Raw genomic sequence first — 24,436 nt, forward strand, 5'->3', positions numbered from 1 at the left:
AAAAAACCAGGCTCCCCCCCCCCAGCCACTGGAAGTTGTTGTCACCAGCAAAGTTAAAAATTAAAATTCAGCTGAATCAAAAGGCTGGGCTGCTCCCAAACAACTACAAATCCTAGGGCACAGACTCCTGAGGCCTTCTGGCTCTTCAGGTGTTGTAAGGGTTTAGTTTCAGATTCCTCGCAGAGCAGCAGTCTCCTTTTCCTTACTGCTCACAGCAAGTACAAGAAGCAAACAAAAGAAATGCAAATCTTTCTGGCCAAAAAACAAGCTAAAACCAGGAGAGGCAAATAGCATACCAGTTGCCCAGAGCAACATCTGGCTGATGAATGAAATAATGATGATGGACAACAAACTCATCCCTATTCCCAAGGTAATGGGGAATTCTCATGCACTAAGTAAGTTAGTAAAATCATCAATATCGTTATTACATTTACCTTACACAGCAGCTGCACTGTCCCTGCTGTTATATTTTATTTTGACTACTTCAGTAACCAATAGTTATTCAGAAGTGTAGGCACAAATATCAAGGGAGAAAAAGCAAGGTGAGACATGGTAAATGGGCTTACAAGATAATTTTATCCAGCAGTTGCACAAAGTGGATAGTGAAAGTGTTTACAATGTTGACTCTACTTCCTTTGCACCTTCTCTTGAAATGCAGTGTCTGTCTTGGCATGGGAATGGTGTTGCTAGTACTTTACTTTAATTTTGCCTGTTGAGTGACTGAACATAAGAATAAGTTCTGGCACTGGAAATAATTTGTTTCTGAATTTTTAATGCTAATGAACATACATTTATATAATATTCATGATGTCTTGCACTTAGCACTTACAATTCCTTAAGATTCAAAAGCACTTTACAAACAAACATAAAAATGATATGTAAGGGTCACTCACATCGTTCTCCTTAGAGTATCTGCTTCCTGTGTCACACCACAGAAGACATTTTGAACAAGTAAAAAATAACATGAGTGAAGTATTATTGTTTGAACTGAATTTGGACATAAGGCACCCAGATGAACTCATGTTTCCTTACAGAAAGTGTTGTAGGTGGTCAAAGCCCTGCGTTAAATATTCCCCAGAAAAACAACACATACAGAGTCAGAGCACCTCAATATAGACTTGTTCCTGAGCACCATAGTTCAATACTAAGGAATAGTACCAATGACTGACCACTTGCTTCATGCATTTCCTTCAGTATTGTCCCATTTTCCTCCTTTGGCAATATTTCTACCATGACAGACTTAATTAATGCACAAGCACAAGACCTCTTGTCATAATTTTGAACTTAGTTGGATATAGGTAGATGAAGTTCAAGGCAACTTTTAATTGCATGAATAAGCAACATCTTTCTGCCAGTTTTGGACTATATTTCAGCTGAAATTAAAAGTATTTCTTTTCCTATTAAGGCAAAAAAGTATAGCTTAAATCCCAATTGCCAATGTTTTCTTTACCTGCTACTGTGTTCCATGCAGTTTGGAAGCATCTATTGCATTGCTTTCTCTGGGAAGATATTAAGTTTCATCTGTAATTTCTGTAATGCAGTATGTGTAAAGGAGTTTGATTTATGCATGCTGCATGAAGAATTCTAGCCAGTCCAACGATTTGTTTTCACCGACATATGAAGGAAACCATATTTGGTAAATTCAGCCTCTTTCCCTTGTTTCGCCGTTTTAACTTTTTAATTGTCAGGAACAGCTGTGTACATTGCCAATCACCTTCCTAAAAACTAACAGGCCTCCAATGGACAAAACTTCTATTCTCTTGCTAAATTTGTTTTTAATTATATTACAAGTAAGAAAAAAAAGTGCCCCAGCTGTTAACACTGACTCAGAAAGGCCAAAAGGAGATGTAGAGCAGACATTAGGAAATACTTAAAAAAATTCTTGTCGTTCATCATGCTTTAGTAACAGATATTTCTGGCTTTGAATGAATTCTGAAATATTCTGAGATGACAGATTAAACAATAGACTCTGACTATTATTTTCAGATTTTAATGCCTCAAATTCTGCTTCAAAAACACAGTGTATTAACTCTGTATTTGTAGGTAAACACTAAGTTATTTGTCATAATAACTTTACAACTTTGTGTTTCACCTTGTCTTGCCTTGATTGCTGAAGGTAATAGGGCCTGCTTTATTATGCCCATAAATTGAGTCAATTGACTTATCCTTATATCCTGTTTCCTGAACTTAATGAGAGATTCTGCATCATTAGGAAAACACATCATCCTACAACAGGATCAAAAGCAAAGGAAGCCTGATAATAAGTCATTTGGATTTCAGAGAATGTTCACAGGCAAACTTTCAGTGTTTTGACCTGAGCTAGGACAAACAACTGGCTTTGTAAGTAAGTTTGCCGATTCCTGTGCTTACTTTGCAGATGGCCCAGAAAACACAAGCAGAACTGAGCTTTTTCTGAACGTGAGTTGCATTCAGCTGAGTATAAACGCCATGTGCTTTGTATGAAAAGGTAAGAAAGTTCAGAAGTCCAAACAATCAAAAGAAGAAATTAAAGCAACAAATTAAAGGAGCTGCTTCCAATAAAGGAAAAGAATTTTTTTTCAACTTTAACGTATTTTCACTACCAGCACAAAACGTCTATTATGTATCACATTACCATCACGATATTTGAATGTAAAGGCTCCCATTTTATAACTGATATAGGAGGACAAATCTCTCAAATCCCAGCAAATTGACTTCATTGGGCATCTGGGTACGTGAATAGAGCACCGGTACCACACCTGGGTAAAAGGACTCACTGGCACAGAGCAGGTCACAGGAGAATGCAGTCCCCCTGCTTGATTCATTACTGACATGTCACATGGCATGTGCACTGTTTTGCCCACGCCAGTACCCACAGTACACTCTGCATTCCTAGCACCATTACAGGTTTTCTGTGGTTTAAATACAAGATGCTGCCATCCTTATCATGCCCCTGCTCAGAAAATATAAGAAAATAAAAACTGAACTACAATTTTGCAACTGGTGCTCAGATGCTCTCAATGCATAGAAGTGCATAGGAAGTTGCTCAAAAGAACTTGCAGTTGTTGATTTTCCACTTGTTGCCATAAAGATGTTTTTATTCACACACAGATAAAGTCAAAACTTAAAATGGGAGTAAGACCTAGAAAGAGAGAAGACTGTGTTTAATAGACAATGTTTTCATCAAAGCTGAACAACGAACAGTGGAAGTACTACAAATAAAGCTGTTTTCATGCCCTTTTTCAGCTCATTTCTGTTTTTTGCTCATTTCCTGTTCTGAACAGGAAAATTTATGAAATTTCTAGTGCAGACATTGAACTAAACCAAACTGCAGTCTTGTTTCTTCAATATGATTTGAATATGCATCTGTAGTCCCTTGAATCCCTGTCCTTGGGAGTTAACACATTACTAACAGGCTTTTTTCAATTACTGTTATCTTTAAAGGATAAGGAGTAATTTCCAGACAAAATCATGTACAATTTACATAATACCTTAATTAAAATGATAAATTATCTATAAATTTAAGGCTCTGACAAACCCACTGGAGAGCTTGAAGTTAATAATAAATGCCATTTTTTCAAAGTAGTAAGGAGTGACTGCAACATACTATATGGTACACCATACCTGACAATCCAGTAATACTTATGCCTGTTAATGATAAATTTTCAATGTTAATTCTGTCTTTGTGCTTGCGGATATATACTAACCCATTATTACAACCTATCTTTTCTAGAAAGGTGATTATTTCTTTTAGAAAAGATGATTTCTATCTTGATTGAATTCAGTTATGAAATAAACAATCCCACAGTAGAATAATATTAAAAATGCTATGTATATTGTCTTGAATTAATCTGAAATCATGAGTAGGAAGGTTTTCCTGCAGTACTGAAGTATTCCAAGAGAATACTTCTGAGACTCAGTGATCCATAATCTTTTTCCACTGCAAAGCACATACAAAAGAATTTTATAGGTATGTTATCAATATGTGGTAGCAACAAAGAATGTAGAGTTGGATGTGTCATGGAGTGGTGCAGGAGACTCCAATCTGCAGACTAATAACTTCTCTTCAGTATGCATATTATTGACAGAGTAGACCACAATGGTCAATTGTGTCAAGGTCTACCCAGTCTCTCTTTAGTGCACAGATTCTTTACACTAAAGCTCATAAAGCCTCCTGTAGAGTTGTTACAGTCTCTCAATGAAGACTTTGTTTCAGATCAGCCACTGTCCTGCAAAGTTACCATGTTCCGGTGGTCCAGACATATTTAGCACCTATTTAGGTGTTCTATAACACCCCTCAACAGTGACAATCTCTATTCTCTAACAAGTATGCATTAAAAATATGTACCCTGCAAGTATATTTTTGCTGTTGTTCTTTTAGGCACTACATAAGAGAGAGAGAAGTTACAAGACAGGGTAAGTGCTCCCTTGGCCACAAATACCTTCAGTAAAAGATTACAGCTAGAGAGATGTTGTTCCTAGTTAAATAAAGATTAGTAAATATATTAATTGTATGCCTAAATGTTGCATGGTCTTGTTATTTGACCAGTTTAATAGTGCTGTGGTTAAGGTTAATGACAATTTTACATCATGCAGCACATCCGTCACACAGATGGTTTCATTTCACTGTACAGTTTTATAAGAGCAAAGAATATGTCCCCTTCTAGGAACAGCCTCAGATCCTGAGTGAATCCATGCAGATCATTTAGATACAAAAGGTGAATTCTTTATTTTTAAGTGTTTAGTCTAAAATTAAATGAATACAAATGCCAACAAGCAGGTAAGAGTTAATCTTTCTTTGAAGAGGCTAAGAGCTTCAATTATTGGCTGCATCAATTAAACATTGAAATTAATACTGAGAAAAACAGTTGTAAAACTCAACTTCAGTAATTTACACACAACAAAATCTGAAAGTTAGGCTCAGAAATTTACTCATGGCCCTTATGAAACAGTTGTGCAGAAGTACTCTCTGCTGAACTGCAGAAACAAACTTTTACCTAGAACTCCAAAGACCTTTCTGGGATGTCACACATGCCCCATCACTCCTGTGATTAATTCCACTAACTGCAGGACGGGAACTTCAGCTCCAGCCTGTTATTGCTTCCAGGATCCGTTAAGAGGATGCAAACCCTGGTATCCTCTGGAAAAATGGAGAGCATTGGCTTTCCCTAGAGGTGGTTAGTGTACCTCTCTGTGCTTATATATTTGTATGTGGATTGAACACAAGCCAGTTATTTCTGCAATCATCATACCAGGAACCTTCAAGGAAAATAAGTGTGCTTCCTGTTTGTCATGATAGAATACTATGTAAGTTGTGTCAGCCAATCTCACCTGCCTTCATGAACCCCACCCTTTGCTCATGAGACGGAAAGAAATTGCATGTGCAAGGAAAAAAGGGATTTAAGTCTATGAATTGTGAACACGAGTGGTGTGCAAAAGGTTCATAAATCAGGCCTTTCTTTATCAGAAATGCCAAACATACTGTATTATCTTTACACTTGTTTCTTTTCTTGGAACTACTTTACGGATGTTTAAAGGGTGTGGAAAGGAAGAAACTCTTTCGCTAAAACACTAACATTGGCAGGCATTCAAATTGCTATGTAAACTTACTGTAACCAATTCTAAAGTCTCTTAGCTAATATTATGTAGTATTTCATAGAATACCTCCCAAAGGGTTCAGCGGGGAAATTTTGAAGTAGAAAAACTAAATGAAAAGTTTGATTTTTGTACTGAACTCTGAAATAATAAAGGCTGGGATAATTCCTCCTCAAATAGATCTGTGTTATCAAATCCATATCCAGCTTTTGTGAAATTATTTTTCATGCACTAACATATTTCTAAGTCCTCTCACATTACCTGACACTTTCTTTGGCTTTATAAATGGCCATGGACGAGGTTGTGCTGGTGAAGATGGAACTTTTTCAGACAGCTATGGTTAGGCCTAGAGACAGCTTGAATATTGGAACTGAGCTCCAATCCACAAGGAGCCAAAGCACAGAATAACTGGTTAAAGTGTTGACAGTGTTACTAGCCAGACCAACCATTACAGTTTAATTAGACAAAGCTTTTTTCAGGGTTTATCACTTCACTGCTAGGTATAGTATGTAATAATACTTGCCTGATACCATAAAAATCTGATTATTTATTAATAAATAATGAAGAATAATAAACCTCATGAATAGTGAACATTTGCATAATGATAAATACTACTAGCTAAATTAGCAAGGACCGCTCAGCTGAGGAGAACTTCCAGTTCTGTTTGATAAATGCATAAGATTCTTTCTCTTTTTCTAGAAGCAGGAACCATTTCCCCCTCTACTATTTGCAAATAACATCCTCTTCTCTCTTCCTATATTGTATATATAAAAGCATATAACTTTTGACTATTTCCTAGAATATAAAGGTTGCTATAAGCATCACAGTTCACAGAGATACTCGGAAAAACTACTACTTGTAGTACTCCTCTCAGAAAAACTAGTCCTTATTCACAGTAAGATCCAGAACTTTCAGCAAAACCAATCTAATCGTTTTGGTTTTATAAATTACTTCTAGCCATTTGCACAGCTTTGTTTTCACCTTTTTCCAACCTAAATGATGCCGAATAACAGGTCCAGAGTTTCTAGTCACACAGTACAAAGCTTTCACACTAATTACAAGGTACGCAAATGTTGCTTTGGCTTGACTTAGGTTTTTTCCTTAGCCAAAGAGACATATTTAAATTTCTGCAATATACTCTGGATACCTTCCTTTGGCCTGACTGCCTACAGGAAGTAACTTTTAAATACCAAGAGTGCACTATAGTTATTCAAGCTTCAAACACGGATATGAGATTTGTAACAGTTTTTATCATCTTCTAACACGTGCCAAAGAGGAACACATTGAATAGCTTGAAGTGTTGGAAAAGGAGAGAGAATGTGAATCAGTGCCTGCATTAGGTTCTGAAGCTATGGGTGAATACTGGCTTTGAAGAACGGTCACTTACTGAAGATTTATAACTCATTTAAACAAACATTCAAAACAACTGTACAAAGGACTTCTCTCTCATCACCTTAAACTGCATCCTCTTAGCTACACAGAGGTGCATCTTTCTGTGTGAATTTCCTCTGCTCCACTCAGTACTCCTTCTTATGGAAGGACTTCACATATCTATAGCAGCAGTGTGAACAAAACAGCTTTCCACTCACCGGGAAACAGACAGAAAGGGAGCTGGTTCAAGAGGTCACTAGAAGTCCATTCCCAATGCTCTCTTACTATTTCACTTCTCATTAGAGAAGGAAACTAATACTCTGAAATACTGAAGTATTGACAGAAGATTGGTTGCAGCACACATTTTATTGCTTCAGTGGATAGAATAGTCTCATCATCATTATCATCAATACTTGCAGTAGTATTAAGTATGACCAGCATGTCTTTTATCTCCCCTAACTGAAACTACGAAAGACTATTACCTCGTTTTTCAAACTGTTGAGAGCATTTGAGAAAAGCAAGTTACCTGCTTTTTAAGATCCTTACCAATTGTGTGAGGTTACCTTTTTTCATGTGTGTTCAATTTATGTGGTTTACTGAAACTTCAGATTGTGAAAAGAATAAGGCACCATTTGTCAGCAGAAGAGGTGATTGGAATGCCTAGCTATGGCCAGAATAAAGTACCACCTACTACTCCGTGCAACAAGGACAACTACTAGATCACCAGTGGTATTAATTTCAGAGAGTAGGGAGTTGAAACCAAGTAACTGGAAAAGAATGGTAGTTTCTTTTTTTTCCTTTTTTTTTTTTAAAGAAATCCTACCATTTGAAATAATCCAATCAGAAACTTTAATTGCAGTCTTGATTTTGGTGGCTGACTTGTGCATGGGATGCTCAAGTTTGCCGTACTTGGCAAGTGGCATAAGAAAAGTAAGAGCGAGTAAAATATAAGAAAAAGACAGGAATAAATTAAAGAATAGCATCTCTACCAGAAAGGAGTTCAAGAAACAGAAAATAGGGGAAATTCAAAATCAGAACTTTCTAAATAGTGATGTCCTAAGTGGGCTTTATGATGTTCCTAAATAATAGTTTTGCCTTTGGTATTAATTAGAGAGTAGGGAGTTGAAACCAAGTAACTGGAAAAGAATGGTAGTTTCTTTTTTTTCCTTTTTTTTTTAAAGAAATCCTACCATTTGAAATAATCCAATCAGAAACTTTAATTGCAGTCTTGATTTTGGTGGCTGACTTGTGCATGGGATGCTCAAGTTTGCCGTACTTGGCAAGTGGCATAAGAAAAGTAAGAGCGAGTAAAATATAAGAAAAAGACAGGAATAAATTAAAGAATAGCATCTCTACCAGAAAGGAGTTCAAGAAACAGAAAATAGGGGAAATTCAAAATCAGAACTTTCTAAATAGTGATGTCCTAAGTGGGCTTTATGATGTTCCTAAATAATAGTTTTGCCTTTCCCTTCACAGGCCAGACAAAGTGACATAACTTTTTTTAAACTGTTGCTAATTATATTCTTAGCTGTAAGATATTTTAAATGAAATTCCATTATCTTAACTATAATTTTGCAGTATTTCACATTGCTTTTACTTTTAGCACATATATTGATAAAGCTTATAAATAACAGAAGAGGGGTTTTTTGAGGTAAACATTTGTTTAATTGGTATATAGCGTGTTATCCCTGAAAAGTTAGTCACCTCTGATTCATGTGAGTCTTTCTAGAAACTCATAGGAGAAAGACATTTTAATAAGAGGACAAAACACGTCAGTTAGCAAAAAAGGAGAGATGCAATATCTTTTTTTGGTTTTGTTTTTTAAATTTACAATGTTCTTTTAAAAAACTGCCTGTTTGCTGAAGAACACAGGTAGCCAAGTCTTAGGATTTTTCTGTGAAAACTGTGCAAGTATTTATTTAAAGAATTATCATATTTAATCATTATATAAAGTTAAAAAAAACCACCTGTTTTGTGGTAGGAAAACCCAAAAAAGGTCCAGAGAACACCATTGAGCAGACCATCAGCAGAAACCAACTGCCTGCGATGGCAAGCCTTACAGAGAATCCATACAGCAGCTAAACAGACAACCAGCTAGGAAGCAACTTCTGGACAGCAAGCCAGCTGGATTTCTGATGCTTATCCACCAGGGAGCTAGCTAGATGGACAATAGGCCAGTCACAGTAACCACACCTCAAAAGCCAAGGAGATGAGGAACAAGGCAGTCTGTGGAAATGGCATTTGAGGAGCTAAATAGAAGAAGGGAAGAAAGCTGGTTAGCAAGACACTTGGAAGCTTAGGCGAGCCAGGAGCAAGCCACTCTGTGATCCATACAAGCAGCCAGAGAAAGAGCTGGCTGCCTATCAAGTGATGAACTGGGATACTGAGGAGCTTGAGAGCTTGCCAGGTCAAGAGCCTAGAGAGCCCAGAAAAGAGGTCACACAGCTGTTGACAAGCTGGTTGATTGGTACAAAACCTGGCAAGAAAATAAAAACTCACCTCTCTGGCTGTTTTCTGTTGATAGCTGTGACAGAATTGAACATTCCTGTGGAACATTTTTGTTCCATCAAACAGGCATCGTTCTACTGGAAAAAAGTCTGCAAGCTCTATTGAAGGAACATTCTGTCTTTCTTCTAAAAATACCTATTGGTCATAAAAGATGTTACCCTCCTGGATAACTAACCAGTCTGTAGGACTACTTCAGCTGCTTTCTTCCCAATAATGGAAGAAATGTCTCAGCCAAAATTGAGGCATTGACACTAAAAATGAAGTTCTGGATTTCAGCTCTATTGACCCTAAAAACTGAGGGACTTTTAAGTAACAGATATATGACAGCAGATAACAAAATGATGCATTACTACTGGAAAAATAGCCAAGAACAAACGGGAAAGAACCAAAATGTAGAAGTTCACTACAAACATGTAAGTCTCTACTGCTTGTATTTTCTCATTTCTAGAATATTATCTGTAAAGAGGCCTAGATTGCATTTTGTTGCAGAGCAGTGAAGACTGAGTTAAAATAAAAAGCTGTTTTCTGCCAACTCTTCACTTCAGCAAAAACAATAGGAACATTTTCTGGCCAAAGTCCAAGGTTTTCGTGCTTTCCTGAACCAAAAAAGTATACAATGTTAGCAAGGGTTAGAAAACTATTATTATTTTCCTAGAAACAGCTTTTTAAGTTGCAGAGAGTAGCTCAGTTAGGTAGTAATACTTCTAATACCATGTAGGTTTCATTGAACTCAGCATCACAACATGTGATAGGTGGGAAAGAAGTCTGGTGAATAAAGACAGCATTGTTAAAGATTGCTGAACAGATTGACTGTTACAAAGACACTCCTGTATTCTTAAGGTAGATACATTTTCCATGCCCTTAGCCAAAAAAATCAGTGGCATTGGGGAGGTGAAAGAAAGAAATATGCTTATTCTTACCTTGGCAAGAGAGGGTGAGCTGTGTTCCAAGCTTGTATTTTTTATTCTCATTCTGACAATCACAAACACTTACTTAAGCTGAAATATTGGACCATAGCGCAGATTTTAATATATGGGTTTTGAAACTTGAACTCTTGACTCATATTTACACGAGAATTATGACATTCTATCCCTTAATGCTAAGGCTTGCCCATTACACTAATACTATACTTGTGTTGTTCAGCTGACCAATCCCAGCATGGAAAGTCCCACCACACAATGTAAAATGAGTGATAAATTACTTATCTCTCAACACCATTATAAGCCATAGCAACAAATAACAGATCTCAAGCTATCCAGTTCCTTATTTTCATGAAGCTGTATCAACCTTATATTTCTCAATATGAATTTGTTTTACAGTTCATCAATTTAATTCGTGTTTTGTCCATCAGTCACTAAGCCCAAATTCTCTCTTTTTTCTTTTTTTTTTTCTCAGCTTCTAGCAGCCTTGAGCTAAAACTTTTAAACTTTCTATCCACAGCAACCATTGTAGCCTGGATTACATCCAGCCTTTTACTAACATCTGTCAAGTTCATATTTGTGGTTGCAATGGAGTGGAATAGAAAATAAAGATGGATGGCAATGGATTAACCCTAACACTTCTTTATTACACTGTAGCCATTTTATATGTCTCTTCTGCACTGAGTCTTACTAAAGTTTCCATATGTTATCTTCCCCTACATTCTTTATTGCCTAGTAACAGAAGATAAAAATAATTCTTTTCATTTAATAAGGCAATTGTTAGATCAACATTACCAGTGACACAACTAAGATTCTTAAGTCTGAAACACAACATTTTGCCTATTCCACATAATTGTGCATGATCTGTTTCAAACATGATGAAGCTCATAAAAAGACCTAAAAGGAAAATACTTTTGTCTGCGAAGAGTAAGAATAAAATCTATATATAAAGATTTTATTTTCAAGATTCCAAAAAGTAGTACTGATAATTTTCACTTCTACTATGAATTCCACCCAAAAATCTAACTTCCTTTTATAAAAATTAATTAACCCCTATGAAGCAATTCTTATGGACAGGAACTAAGGAAGATAATACTAAACAACCCACACAAGCTAAGCAGAAGGCATATCTCCTGACATTTTGCTTGTTTGTCAAACTCAAAACAAGGAAAGAAGACTGTAGTTCTTTGATGTGCTAGTGAAAACTATTTATTGCAACAGCCTTGTTTTTATTATCATATTAATGCCTATGTCTGTAGAGTTCCAAGTGCAGCTTTTCTTCAGGGAAACTCAGTGGTCACTAAATTCAATAGGTGTTTGTATGCAGCCCTTTTAGTTAATAAGAAAGAAATCCTTTGAGTGCATGGTCTAAATAACTGGGTTTTTTACCCGAAGGAGTCATAAATGTGGAATATTTGAAAACTTGAAAATTCATTAGCTTCTATTAATTTCCAGTAGAGTCTCTAAGCTTTACTTTTCACAAAAGCTTTGTAAGAGGAGAGCATGTGCTAAACTTGCGCAGGTATGGCACGTAAGATGGATATGACAATGAATTACAGCTGAGCTGTTTACTGACACTGGAAAGAAATGAGCTTGGAATTAAGTTTTTTTATTGATTATATTCCATTCTCAGCATAAAGGTAGGAAGTTAGATAACAACCCTGATCACAGAGTATAACATGATTAAAAAGTCCCAAGAGGATTATTAAAAACTACTTTGGTATTTAAAATTGTTGGGTTTCTTCCAAGCTTGGTAAGACACTCTGCCTATTACTTTCATGAAGCAGTTAGTTACAGAAATACAGCTTGGCCTAATGTTCTAAATCAATGAATGTGAAAGATAGAAATTTTACAAGTGCTCAAAGTTGTTCTCTTATATAAGTGCCTAGGGGACACAAAGGACTCGATTAGTCATCTAGAACCAGCTGTTAGGAAGGCAAATTCCTCCTTGAATTTGTTCTTATTTTGTGATTACTGTATTTGAAACACGAGCTGCAATGGTGTCTGAAATCTGCCAACATACAGTGACAAAAGAAGACACTAAAGATTGTCTAATTATCATTTGAAAATATAGGATAGTAACCAAACACTACTAAGCCAATAAGGAAGAAAAAGAACATAAAAGAACAAGAAAAAGCTGACTTATTTTAATTTAATTAATTCTGATAGAAAGATAAAGCAGTCCTGCATCTCTAGGTTAAAAGCCACTGAAGTAGTTAATAAATTCTGTTCTGATCTGGGCCGCATGCTACTTCCCTCATTTCTTGCCAGGAAGTAAATGTCATGGATTTAAAAGACTCTGTAAATGAAATGTAGATTTTAGTGATGTCATTGGCTATTTTTTTAAGCATCTGTCCCTATGATAAATATATCAAATGGAGAGCTGTTTTTCCTAGTGAGGGTCAAGCTGATCTTGATGTATTTTTGAAAGTACTAGATAGACAGGCACATCAGTAGAATTTGCAAGATTAGTAGGAAGCTACAAGTAAGACTCTCCAAGTAGGACAAGAGATCTGAAGCCTACGTACTATGGAAAGACTGGGCCACATGAACTTTCCTTACGCTTGCTCGATTAGTTCTAGAACCAGCTGTTAGGAAGGCAAATTCCTCCTTGAATTTGTTCTTATTTTGTGATTACTGTATTTGAAACACGAGCTGCAATGGTGTCTGAAATCTGCCAACATACAGTGACAAAAGAAGACACTAAAGATTGTCTAATTATCATTTGAAAATATAGGATAGTAACCAAACACTACTAAGCCAATAAGGAAGAAAAAGAACATAAAAGAACAAGAAAAAGCTGACTTATTTTAATTTAATTAATTCTGATAGAAAGATAAAGCAGTCCTGCATCTCTAGGTTAAAAGCCACTGAAGTAGTTAATAAATTCTGTTCTGATCTGGGCCGCATGCTACTTCCCTCATTTCTTGCCAGGAAGTAAATGTCATGGATTTAAAAGACTCTGTAAATGAAATGTAGATTTTAGTGATGTCATTGGCTATTTTTTTAAGCATCTGTCCCTATGATAAATATATCAAATGGAGAGCTGTTTTTCCTAGTGAGGGTCAAGCTGATCTTGATGTATTTTTGAAAGTACTAGATAGACAGGCACATCAGTAGAATTTGCAAGATTAGTAGGAAGCTACAAGTAAGACTCTCCAAGTAGGACAAGAGATCTGAAGCCTACGTACTATGGAAAGACTGGGCCACATGAACTTTCCTTACGCTTGTTGACTGTCTTCACGGAAAACAAAGTAGAATGCTCCCCCCAACCCAGGAAGTCATGAACACATAAAAGCAGTTTGTGGTCTCTCAGCTTTACCACAACACTTCAGACGAGTGCCTCCCCATTCCATTGATGGCCCTCTGCAGGAGTAAAAAGTGAAAAATTTCAGTCACTGGCTATGCCAGCTAACCACCATTGCCTGTGCAACTCCTACTGGCATCAGTATCTAATGAAGTTGTTCTTTGACTGAATTTTAGGAACAACAAACATGAGGGAGCAAAGTTCCTGAAGAAAACAATGCAGAAGAAATGGCAACACATTTTAAAAAAAACTAATAATGATTGCTTATTTTGTGAGATGGAAGCATTCTTCCCCTATCAGCATGTGAATGTACAGATAAACTGTGTATGCACACATATGCTTGGGGAAACAATATCACGGCTCCCAAATCTGTACCTTCTGACAAGTTTAAAAGATTCTATTTTAAGTTGCCAAAATCAAAGCTCTTCAGCAGTCTGTTCTACCTTTATGAGTTCTGTGCGAGGCTATGTTAAGGAAAGGAGCAAGGAAAATAACAATTGCTAATGCAACAGCAGTGCGATTTGGAGAAACTCAAGTTGTGGGCCATAAAGAAACCCATATAGTCTCTGCACTTCTCAGAAACTTTACTAGATTGATTTTACCACATATACTAAGTGATCTATCTTTGTAAATTATTTCAGAGCAGAACTGATAGTTGTGTCCTTCACCAGTTACATAAAGACCACTGTTATAAAACTAAGTAGCTTTTTAGAGTCTTAGATTAAAGGAAATAAGTTGCTTCTTCAAAGTTCTGACACAGAACTAAAAAAGAAAACAACTTTTTCTTGCATCAATTTCATCATGTGTTTTGACATCTTCTGTACTGATTTGAAGGTTAACAGATTCATTCATAGCTCATTATGAGTTCAGTTTGATTACTGAACTATTCATTATAATATGTTCGTTTGTTTGCCTATTATTATTTTAATAATATCAATTAAAAAGTGTGTTAAACTAGTTTTTTCTTACAAATTTTCATCCTGGCCCATAAATGTGAAAGAAAAGATATCTGGGAAGGACTTGCAATAGTTGTAAAATCATAAATTTTTCCTGGCAGATACCTCCAAATAATGAAACTGTTCCATCTATTTTTGTGCTTATATAAATTGATGCTTTCTACATTTTAATTTAATTTAAAAGGGCTTCAGATTATTTCCTGTGCCATAGCTAAACTGGCTTTTTTTCCTGAAAGCCTAAGGTAGTACTCACAAAAACAGAGAGATTTAGTCACATGTAACCATCGCAACTGGTATATTTCTGCCTCTACCACCTCTCAACAGTATGGTACCAGTTCTACAGTGACCTCTTGTCCTCAGAAGTATGACTCACTCTAATGAAATGATAGATCTTCATAACTATAAAGCAAGACAAGTTATTAAAGGGGACCTCTTACTGGCCTTCATATCAATGAGTCAACTAATATCCAGCAGCACCTAACTCCCTACATGTTCCTCATTCAAACTGCAGACTTATTATTCTTTCAGTTATTTGATGTTTAGAATAAAAGTATTTCAGCTGCCTACTATAATCTATTTTATTTGCTATAATAGATGTATATGGTAACTATCACTGGTCGTGCTTTGGTTGTAAATTGATGAAATTATTCCAAACTTTGGAAAGCCAGCTCTTCATCATTCTCTGCAGAGCATTTTTCTTTTTTACAAAGTTGGGTTATTTCCAGGAAGTCTGTCCTCCTTGCAGCATCTGGCCTCCAGGTTCTCTAAACCAAGAACCAGACAGGCAGAATTAAAATAAGAAGGCTGGTATTTATGAAGTCCTCTGCATGTAAGTATAACTTTTTCAGTACACCTCTGCCAGCTTCCAAATATGACAGAAAGAGAACACAGAAAAGTTGGAAATATTTTTCTTCACTGTATTTTTTTTAACCAGAATGGGTGTGGCTGTCTGTCTTCAAGCAGTTCAAACAGCAGCAGACAGAAGTTTAGTCATAAGCCAGGCCAAGGGTACACATGGTTTTACGCTAGCATTATTCATAGTTTGCAGTAATGGAGATTGCTCTGTAAATATTTATCCTGCTAAAAATGCTTCCTGATGCTCTTAGCACTGCTATCACAGTGATGAAATTCTACCAACTGAGGTGTAATTTCTAGCTCTGTTGTCTGTAATTCCTCTGCTGACTTTGCTATTGCTACTAGGCAGAGTCATGCCACTAAAAAAAAAAAAAGCAGGCACAAGATAAGAAATTGAAGTCAATGAATATTCAGAACACATCCTTCCATGCTCCACTATTCTGCCAAAACACTTGGTGAAGCAACACAACAATTATTCATCAGTTACACCCCATTTTTGGCAGTGAGGGCTTTTATTTTATTTAGTTATTTTAATGGAATAATTTTAAACTTAAGAGGTACTTAATCACACACAGAATGACTGAAGTTGGAAGGGACCTCTGGAGATCATCTTGTCCAACACCCCTGCTCAAGCAGAGTTGTTTGAGTCCAGCAGTCCAACACCTATAGCAGGTTGCCCAGGACCATGTCCAGATGGCTTCTGAGTATCTCAAAGGAGGAAGACTCCACAATCTCCCTGGGCAACCTGTGCCAGTGCTCAACCATCCACACATTCAAACAAAACCTCCTGTCTCCTGGGCTCCTGTTTGTGCCCATTTCTTGTCCACCGGACACCACTGAAAAGAGCCTGGCTCCATCTTTACACCTTCCCTTCACATATTTCTATATACTGCGGAAAGCCCCCCCAAGCCTTCTTTTCTCTAGGCTAAACAGTCCCTGCTCTCTCAGCCTTTCCTCCAGTCCCATAATCATCTTAGAGGCCCTTTGCTAGACTCTCTCCAGTATGTCCATATCTCTCTTGTACTGGGGAGCCCAGAACTGGACAAAGTACTCCAGGTGTGGCCTCACCAGTGCTGAGTAGAGGGGAAGGATCATCTCCCTCGACCTCCTGGTAACACACCTTCTAATGCAGCCCGGGATACCGTTAGCCTTCTTGGCTAAAAGGGCCCATTGCTGGCTCATGTTCAACTTGGTGTCCACCAGGATCCCCAGGTCCTTTTCTGCAAAGCTGTTTTCCAGCTGGTCGGTCCCCAGCACGTACTGGTGCGTGGTGTTATTCCTACCCAGGTGCAGGATTTTGCACTTCCCTATCTTGAACTTCATGAGGTTCTTGTTAGCCCATTTCTCCAGCCTGTTGAGGTCCCTGTGGATGGCAGGACAACCTTCTGTGGTATCAGCCACTCCTCCCAGTTTGATGCTGTCAGCAAACTTGCTGAGGGCACACTCTGCCTCATAATCCAAACCACTAATGATGACATTCAACAGTATTGTGCCCACTATTGACCCCTGGGATACACTGCTAGTTATTAGCCTCCAGCTAGACTTCACACTGCTGATCAACACCCTCTGAGCTCAGCCTTAAGTTCCTATTTACATATGAACTAGTTCCTTACTAAAGACATGATCTAAATAACATTGGAGGTAGGCAGGATCTTTCTTCTGCAGAATCATGCAAAAAAGAGCAACAGTCATAAATCACTGAAAAATAAAATTTACTAAACCCTCTGAGTAGTGCACAAGTTTGCGTATTAGTGTTATGAGATATGATGACGAAGGTATAAAAGACAATGATGCATCACCAGTGATGCATTTTTAGTCTGAGAAAGTGATTTGTCTTTCTTGCATGAATTTTTAAATTTGCTACAGATCATTTCACTAAAATGCAAATAGCACTTTGGGAATAAATCTAATAGACACTTTTTTGCAACCATAAACACTGGTTAAAATCTATTTTCAGTTACAGGCAAGTAACCTGGGGGGCTTTTGAATTTCAAACTAACACTTAAAAAGCATGTTATTAGGAGTCACAAATTCTTAAAGTGTCTTATTAAAATGAAATTATTATTATTATTTATTATTAAATTAAAACATTAATATTATTAAAATTTAAAATAGGTATATAAAAATTAAACTTATCTCAATTTAGTTGCTTAAATACTTCCCAAAATGGTATTTCTATCTTGTCAGTAGAACAGGACTTTCATATTCATTGAGATTCTACCTCCACAAATGACATTTGGCAATCAGTTCTTCAGTACTGAAAGAATGAGTTAGCATGCAGTGGTAATGTAACATGTAAACTGCTTCATTCTGCAGCGTAACAACTCAAATTGACCCAGTGGTGCTGAAATGAAAATTTACAGCTTCCAATCAGAGTGGGATTAGCACACACTGTGTGCTAAGCTCTGTTGCTGAGTTTACAGTTAAGAACTGAAGCAGTCACAGTTTTAAGATTTACCTTTGGATTGAGTTGAATTTCACATATAACTCACATGCCAATAAATATTTATGGAAAGTTTAGTTAATTAGCTGCCTGGTCAAACGAAAGCAATTGACAATCATTATGAGCAGCCAAAACACCAGAAAGTAATATGGTGATAAACAATTAAACCGTGCATCTCCTTCCCTTTCATACCAGTGGAAAATGTGCCAGGATCTCTACATTTATTCACTTAAAATTACTACAGAAGGAAATATAATTTGCAATAGGCTCTGCTTCAAGCAATAAATAAAAGAAAAATTTCACAGCTTAGTATACATCTACAGCACTAAGATCAGGAGGCTATACAAAAAGCATTACTTAGTGAAATTTCTCTTTTCACTGCTTGTGGTGGAGAGGAAAGAATTACTTCTGTTGCATCACAACACCTAGTGATTTCTTAGTGAAGCAGAAATGGCAAATTCATTTTTGAAGATGCAAGTAACATTCTCTCTCCTCAGTGTTGTGGATTACTGTCTAACTAGTAATGGTCATTTTGTATAGGGCTTTCCCTACTAAATTAACGTAACTATTTTTTGCAGATTTATTGTTCTGTAAATCTTTTACACACAAACACATGGACACACACCTGAAAATGATTTGAGACTGCAATCATTAGCTTTCAGGTCAAGGAATACAGGCCTGAACTTAGGAAAGACGACTTTTACTGTCCCTTGTAGAGGCACGTTCCTTATCTTTAAGCCAGACATTAGAGGACAATATGACTCCAACATATATGTTAATATTCCCCTCCTGACTTGAACAGAACTTATCCTTAACTTCTGACTTTCCTAAGAGTCCAAAAGCAATGTCAAAAACAAAAACGAGTCCAAAATCATTTGTCACGACGGTTGCTTTCAAGTATCTCCGCACTGCTGGGAACTTCATTCATAAAACTAAGTGTATTCATTCATGTTCCATGTTAATAGACAGTTACATATGAAACTGATGGCATTAGATATTACTAGTAATACTAATAAGTTTTTTTGGGGGTTGATACATATAAAAAAGAAAAAAAAAACAATTATCAGTGACTTAAGAGTATAAAATCAAATTCATGCATAACATGGTACTGTCAATCATTAGTTTTGATGCCATATGAAATTTTACTTCTTCTCAGTTACATAAAGAGCAATAACATGTTCTCATGACTGTGATTCTTTCTTAAAACTCCATCCTTAAGGAGAATACCACTTTCCACAATTGTTATATCTTCTCTTCACTATAAGTAGTAGTTCATTAATTTGAGCAATAGAATTTTAATGAAATGCTTTCCGACCAAAATCTTGCCAAATGGAATTCCATTGTCCTCATTTCCTGTATCTTTGACAAAGAAAACTGCACTCATTTCTAAGGCCTCTTATTTGATATCCTTAGCACAAAACCACTGAAAGTGTAAGACACTCTACTCGGTTTCAAACACTGCTGGATAAATTGCTGCTACATAATTATCAACACAAGTAACTAAGTTCAGTTTATGTTTGGCTATGACATTCATTGCTTTCCTTGCTATCCCTAAAATCGCACAGGTGTCTATACTATATCCTCTTTAATATGAGGAAGGTATGTTTATTTTTTCATATTATGCTATTTTAAGAGAGATTTCCTTTCAGGTAGTTTGCCCATCCATGCAAATCTCATAAAAAGTGTTGGAAAACACACCACTCATTTAAATACTTTAATGTAGGCAGTATTTTGAGGAGAGTGAGTGGGTGGGACCAGAATCAATATACATAAAGGGGTTTTGTTACCAATTTTGTCATAGAATTGTTTCTGTTTGAGCAAGTAATTTACTACTCTCTGCTAAGAACTGCAACATCTATAAACAGATAAAACAACGAATAATGAAGTAAGCCTTGAACCCTCATGTGTATTCAAATATTCAGCAGTAGACACAACGGAAATATTCAGGCATGTGAAAACCATACAAGGTGCTTAAAGATTATCATATGAAATATAAAATGTGCAAATTATTCACATTCGGTTACTACTATCTTTCTATAAAATGTCCTGTTGTTCAGCGCCACAGGTCATCAGAGCCAATGAGGAATCACCAGGGGAAATGGTCTATGGTCAGACTAGATAATCATAACCATTTCTTTTAGCCTTAAAACTCTATGAATCCATTTTAAAGCTGTTATAAATCTGGAGAGTTACATTAAAACCTCATGACTAATAAACACAAATACATCTGTTTAATCCTCTTTTAATACATTGTAAGTTGTTATGTACTAAAGAAATCCAAAATGAATACCAACTGAAATAAACAGAGCTACAAATATAAAATTTAGATATTTTATCATGTTTTCAAAGCACTTTCTTCCCATATGAAATGTATTCCACATAGCAAAAGTCATCACTCTTAAATTGTGCATGCATTTTCTTCTGTTCTCAAAGATTTTTGCTTTACTCTTACGTCATGATCATTTTACAGAGTGGAATGAACAGGGTTCAATTACTGATTCCTATGACAAGTGGCTTCTATTCAACTGTGAACAAGTAATAACTCTGGTGAGCCTGATTTCTGGTGAGTCTCTCTGCCTTTTCTTTTTTAACCAATTATTTATGCACAGCATTTGCATAGTGGGCCCTTACCAGACCTGTACAAATACTTTAACATGGGTACCTTGAATTCTTGTTGTTGCAAGTTTAATAAACACCTTGTCATGTGGAATCAAATTCATTTTAAAAGGATCTAAATAAACACCACCATTTAATTGTTCATATTATAAGACAAGCAACTCTGCTCATCTAATAAGTGTATATCTGTGTTCCTACCCTCTTCATTGGGTTAATGGTGATTCAATATATTTAGAGCTGGAAGCTACTTCTCTAAGCTTGAACATTTGAATGAAAAATGGGCAATTCAGCTACATCTCCCTTGGCAAAACAATCCATTTAATCAGTGTTATAGTTTGTATCTAGACAGTAGGTTTTAATCGGAGTATCTATCTACTAATTCTAAATAGGAGGAAGTAGCAGGAGTAGAGAAGGGAGTGAGATTCATGGTATCATTGCTGAGTCAGTTTATTTCCTGTAACTATCCATCATAGCGGTAGAAGCAGCAGGCAGATGCACACTTACTTCAGAGGACATTACTTTTTTCCCTGGGGATTCTAGTGTTGGATCCAGACAACATCTGTTCCACCACTCCAAAAAAGGTTTACTATCTTCTTTTGTTTCTCTCTATATAAATGTGCAACTATTTTAATATATCATGTAGCTAGGTTCTCTAAAAGACGTTATGGGCTTGGCATTGAAATTATGGGTTTCAGTGACAGGTGGAATAAAAGTTGCATGACTTACACAGGCAGTTAGGTTCAATGAATATGATGGTATCTCCTTGTCTTGTACAAATATAGAGTAGGCTTGTGAATAAGGGCTTTCAGGACTGGTGTTTTCTTTTAAAAGTCTTCCTACTATATCCACCATCTCTGATCCACCATTGGATCAGAGTATGCAATGCAGTGACACGGTTATCAGCAAACATACAGCTGCACACACATACATTCATGCATCACTTTATTATCCAATTCTCTGATATTGTAACAAACAATGTAAAAAAACCTAAAAGCAACAATTTTAAAGTGAATTGCTCTATCCAGACAACTTCAGATCTAAAGCTTAGATCTGAAGCTTAGTGATTTCATTCAGTAATCATCCCATGAAGTGCTTGTCTCTTCCCATTATGTCTGAAGAGACAGTCTAAGTACCATGCTTTTACAAAAGTGCCTGAAGTGAGACAGTATGAATCCTGTCCAAACAGAACAAAAAGGCTAAGATTTGGCCTTCTGGCCATTAACTAAAGAAACGCAAATCTATTACTTAATAAAACATTTCTAGGATAATAAATTTCTGTTGATAAGTGGAAGAATTCAGCTGAATTTAACAGAAGATGCTTCCTAAAGCTTTGTATTCTAAGATTTTTTAAAATGAAGTTTCTTAAAATACATTCCTGACATCACATATTTCATTTGGTTTTTTTCTGTGGCATGTTGCAGCGAAACAGATTTTGTAAATTCAGAATAGTATTTTGATCTGCAACATGTAAAATTCAACAAATAAACAGGACAAACAAAAAAGTCCAAGAAAATAAGAGGCGGTAGTTTTGTGTGGTTTTCCTCTTTGTTTTCATACTGCCATTTTGTCCCAGACATATCAAATAATTTAACTTAATTTAAAAATGCTGAAACTGTATTTTGAAGTGATCCTTTCAAACAGATTCTATTCATTGCAGAACACTCCTCTAAACACTCCGTGATAGCTTTTCTTCATTGTCAGGACCATTGTTACCAGAAGTCCTCATCTGTATGTGATCTCACAGCAGCAACATATACAGTCTGTGCTTGCACATGAATGATTGGATTTTATCGAAGTGACACAGGGACACTTAGGGCCTTGTTCTCCAAACTTTCACTGATTGAGCAGCTGAGTCAATGAAGAACATTACAAGAGTAAGAGTTTGCTGGATCAGATTATAAAATTGGCCAAGACTAAAGAAAACTGCACAGACAATATAGGCCAAAAATCATGGTTATTTAGAAATGCTTGGGAAATTCCAACTGAAAACTGATTTGATATCTTTTTACTTCTAAGAAAAATAATTAAGCATAGTAAGAAGATATGGAAATGGTGACTAATAGTGGGTCACTTTACCTTTAGTGATAATAATGCCCAATGTACACAGTCATACCCTACTTCAGCAAAATATGAAAGCTTATTTGAAGTCAATGGAACTACTCAAATTGCAATTTTAAGCACATCTTTATGAATGCTGTTAAAGAAGCACGAATGTTTAAGATCATACCATCATAGATTAAATCAATGACAATAATGTTATATATGTAGGTGTGTTTGCATGTATACACACATACATTTGTGTGTAAACACACCCGTATATTTGTAAATATGTAAGCATACACAAACTTTTAATTATAGGACATAAAAGCACTTGGCAGATAATATTTAGAACCATATCTCTGTGGACTAAGTGTTATTTCCATTGCGAATATGTTGATTTTTGAGTTTCACTGGAAAATACTCAATAGGAATGCTTGCTATTTTCAGGGCAGATCATAAGAATAGCCATGGCAGGTCAAAACAAAGGTAGCCTGGTATCCTGTTTCCAGCAAAAGCCAATAGTAAGTGCCTAAGGAAGAGTATTAAAACAGAGCAATTGTACAGCAATACTTTCCCTGGACATTCTTCCAGCGCCTAGCAATTTGTGGGAGAGACTTCCTGAACTAGAAGTAATATCTGTGTTTAATAGCCCTTGAGGATTTTTCTTCCACATATTTATCTAATTGCTGTCTAAAACAAGGTAAAATTTAGCTTCCACAATGTCCAATGACAAAAATTTTCACAGCCAAATTAAACTTTTTGAAAATGTATTGCCTTTGTTCTAAGCCTGTTACCTTGTACTTTAATTCCATGGCCACTCATTTTTGCATTAGAAGAAACAGTCAACCCCTATTCTTCTTCTCTCTGCCTCTCAAGATTTTACAGGCATCTATCATACTTCCCTTTATTACCTGTTTTCCTAGCTAAAGAACCCTAATCTATTTAGTTATTTCTTTTATTGTCATTGTTGTCTTATTTTACGACTTTTCTGGTTCTACTGTGTGAATTTTAGCTGAAGGGGTCAGAAATGCAAACAAGTATTGAAGATATAACTGCATGATGGTTTTAACAATGGTTGATTCCTATTCCTTTCCTAATAATTCCTAATATTTTACTCAATTTTACCATTACCCAGCACTCAACAGATGTCCTCACAGAGCTAGCTGTCATAACTCTAGTATGATGGAGTTATCTCTCTCTTGAATGGTAATAATCAATTCAAAGATCATCCCTGCATATATAAAGATGGAAATGCTTTTTTCCCATGTTAGCTGCTTTAGTTTTATCAGCATTTAATTTCACCTGTGTCATGGTTTAACCCCAGCCAGCAACTAAGCCCCACACAGCCGCTCGCTCACTCCCCCCACCGGTGGGATAGGGGAAAGAATCAGAAGAGTAAAAGTGAGAAAACTCGTGGGTTGAGATAAAGACAGTTTAATAGGTAAAGCAAAAGCCACGCACACAAGCAAAGCAGAACAAGGAATTCATTCACTCCTTCCCATCGGCAGGCAGGTGTTCAGCCATCTCCAGGAAAGCAGGGCTCCATCACGTGTAACGGTTACTTGGGAAGACAAAACACCATAACTCAAAACGTCCCCCCCTTCCTTCTTCTTCCCCCAGCTCTTGACTCTGTGTAAGCACTGCTCAGCAGTAACAAAAACATCCCTGTGTTATCAACACTGTTTCCAGCACAAATCCAAAACATAGCCCCATACTAGCTACTGTGAAGAAAGTTAACTCTACCCCAGCCAAAACCAGCACAATCTGCCGTTGTATATATAGCCCAGTCTTTCAATATAGAATCATAGAATCATAGAATAGTTTGGGTTGGAAGGTCATGTAACCT

Source organism: Aptenodytes forsteri, unplaced genomic scaffold, assembly GCF_000699145.1.
Source record: "Aptenodytes forsteri isolate BGI_AS27 unplaced genomic scaffold, ASM69914v1 Scaffold257, whole genome shotgun sequence".
NCBI classification, from domain to species: Eukaryota; Metazoa; Chordata; class Aves; order Sphenisciformes; family Spheniscidae; genus Aptenodytes; species Aptenodytes forsteri.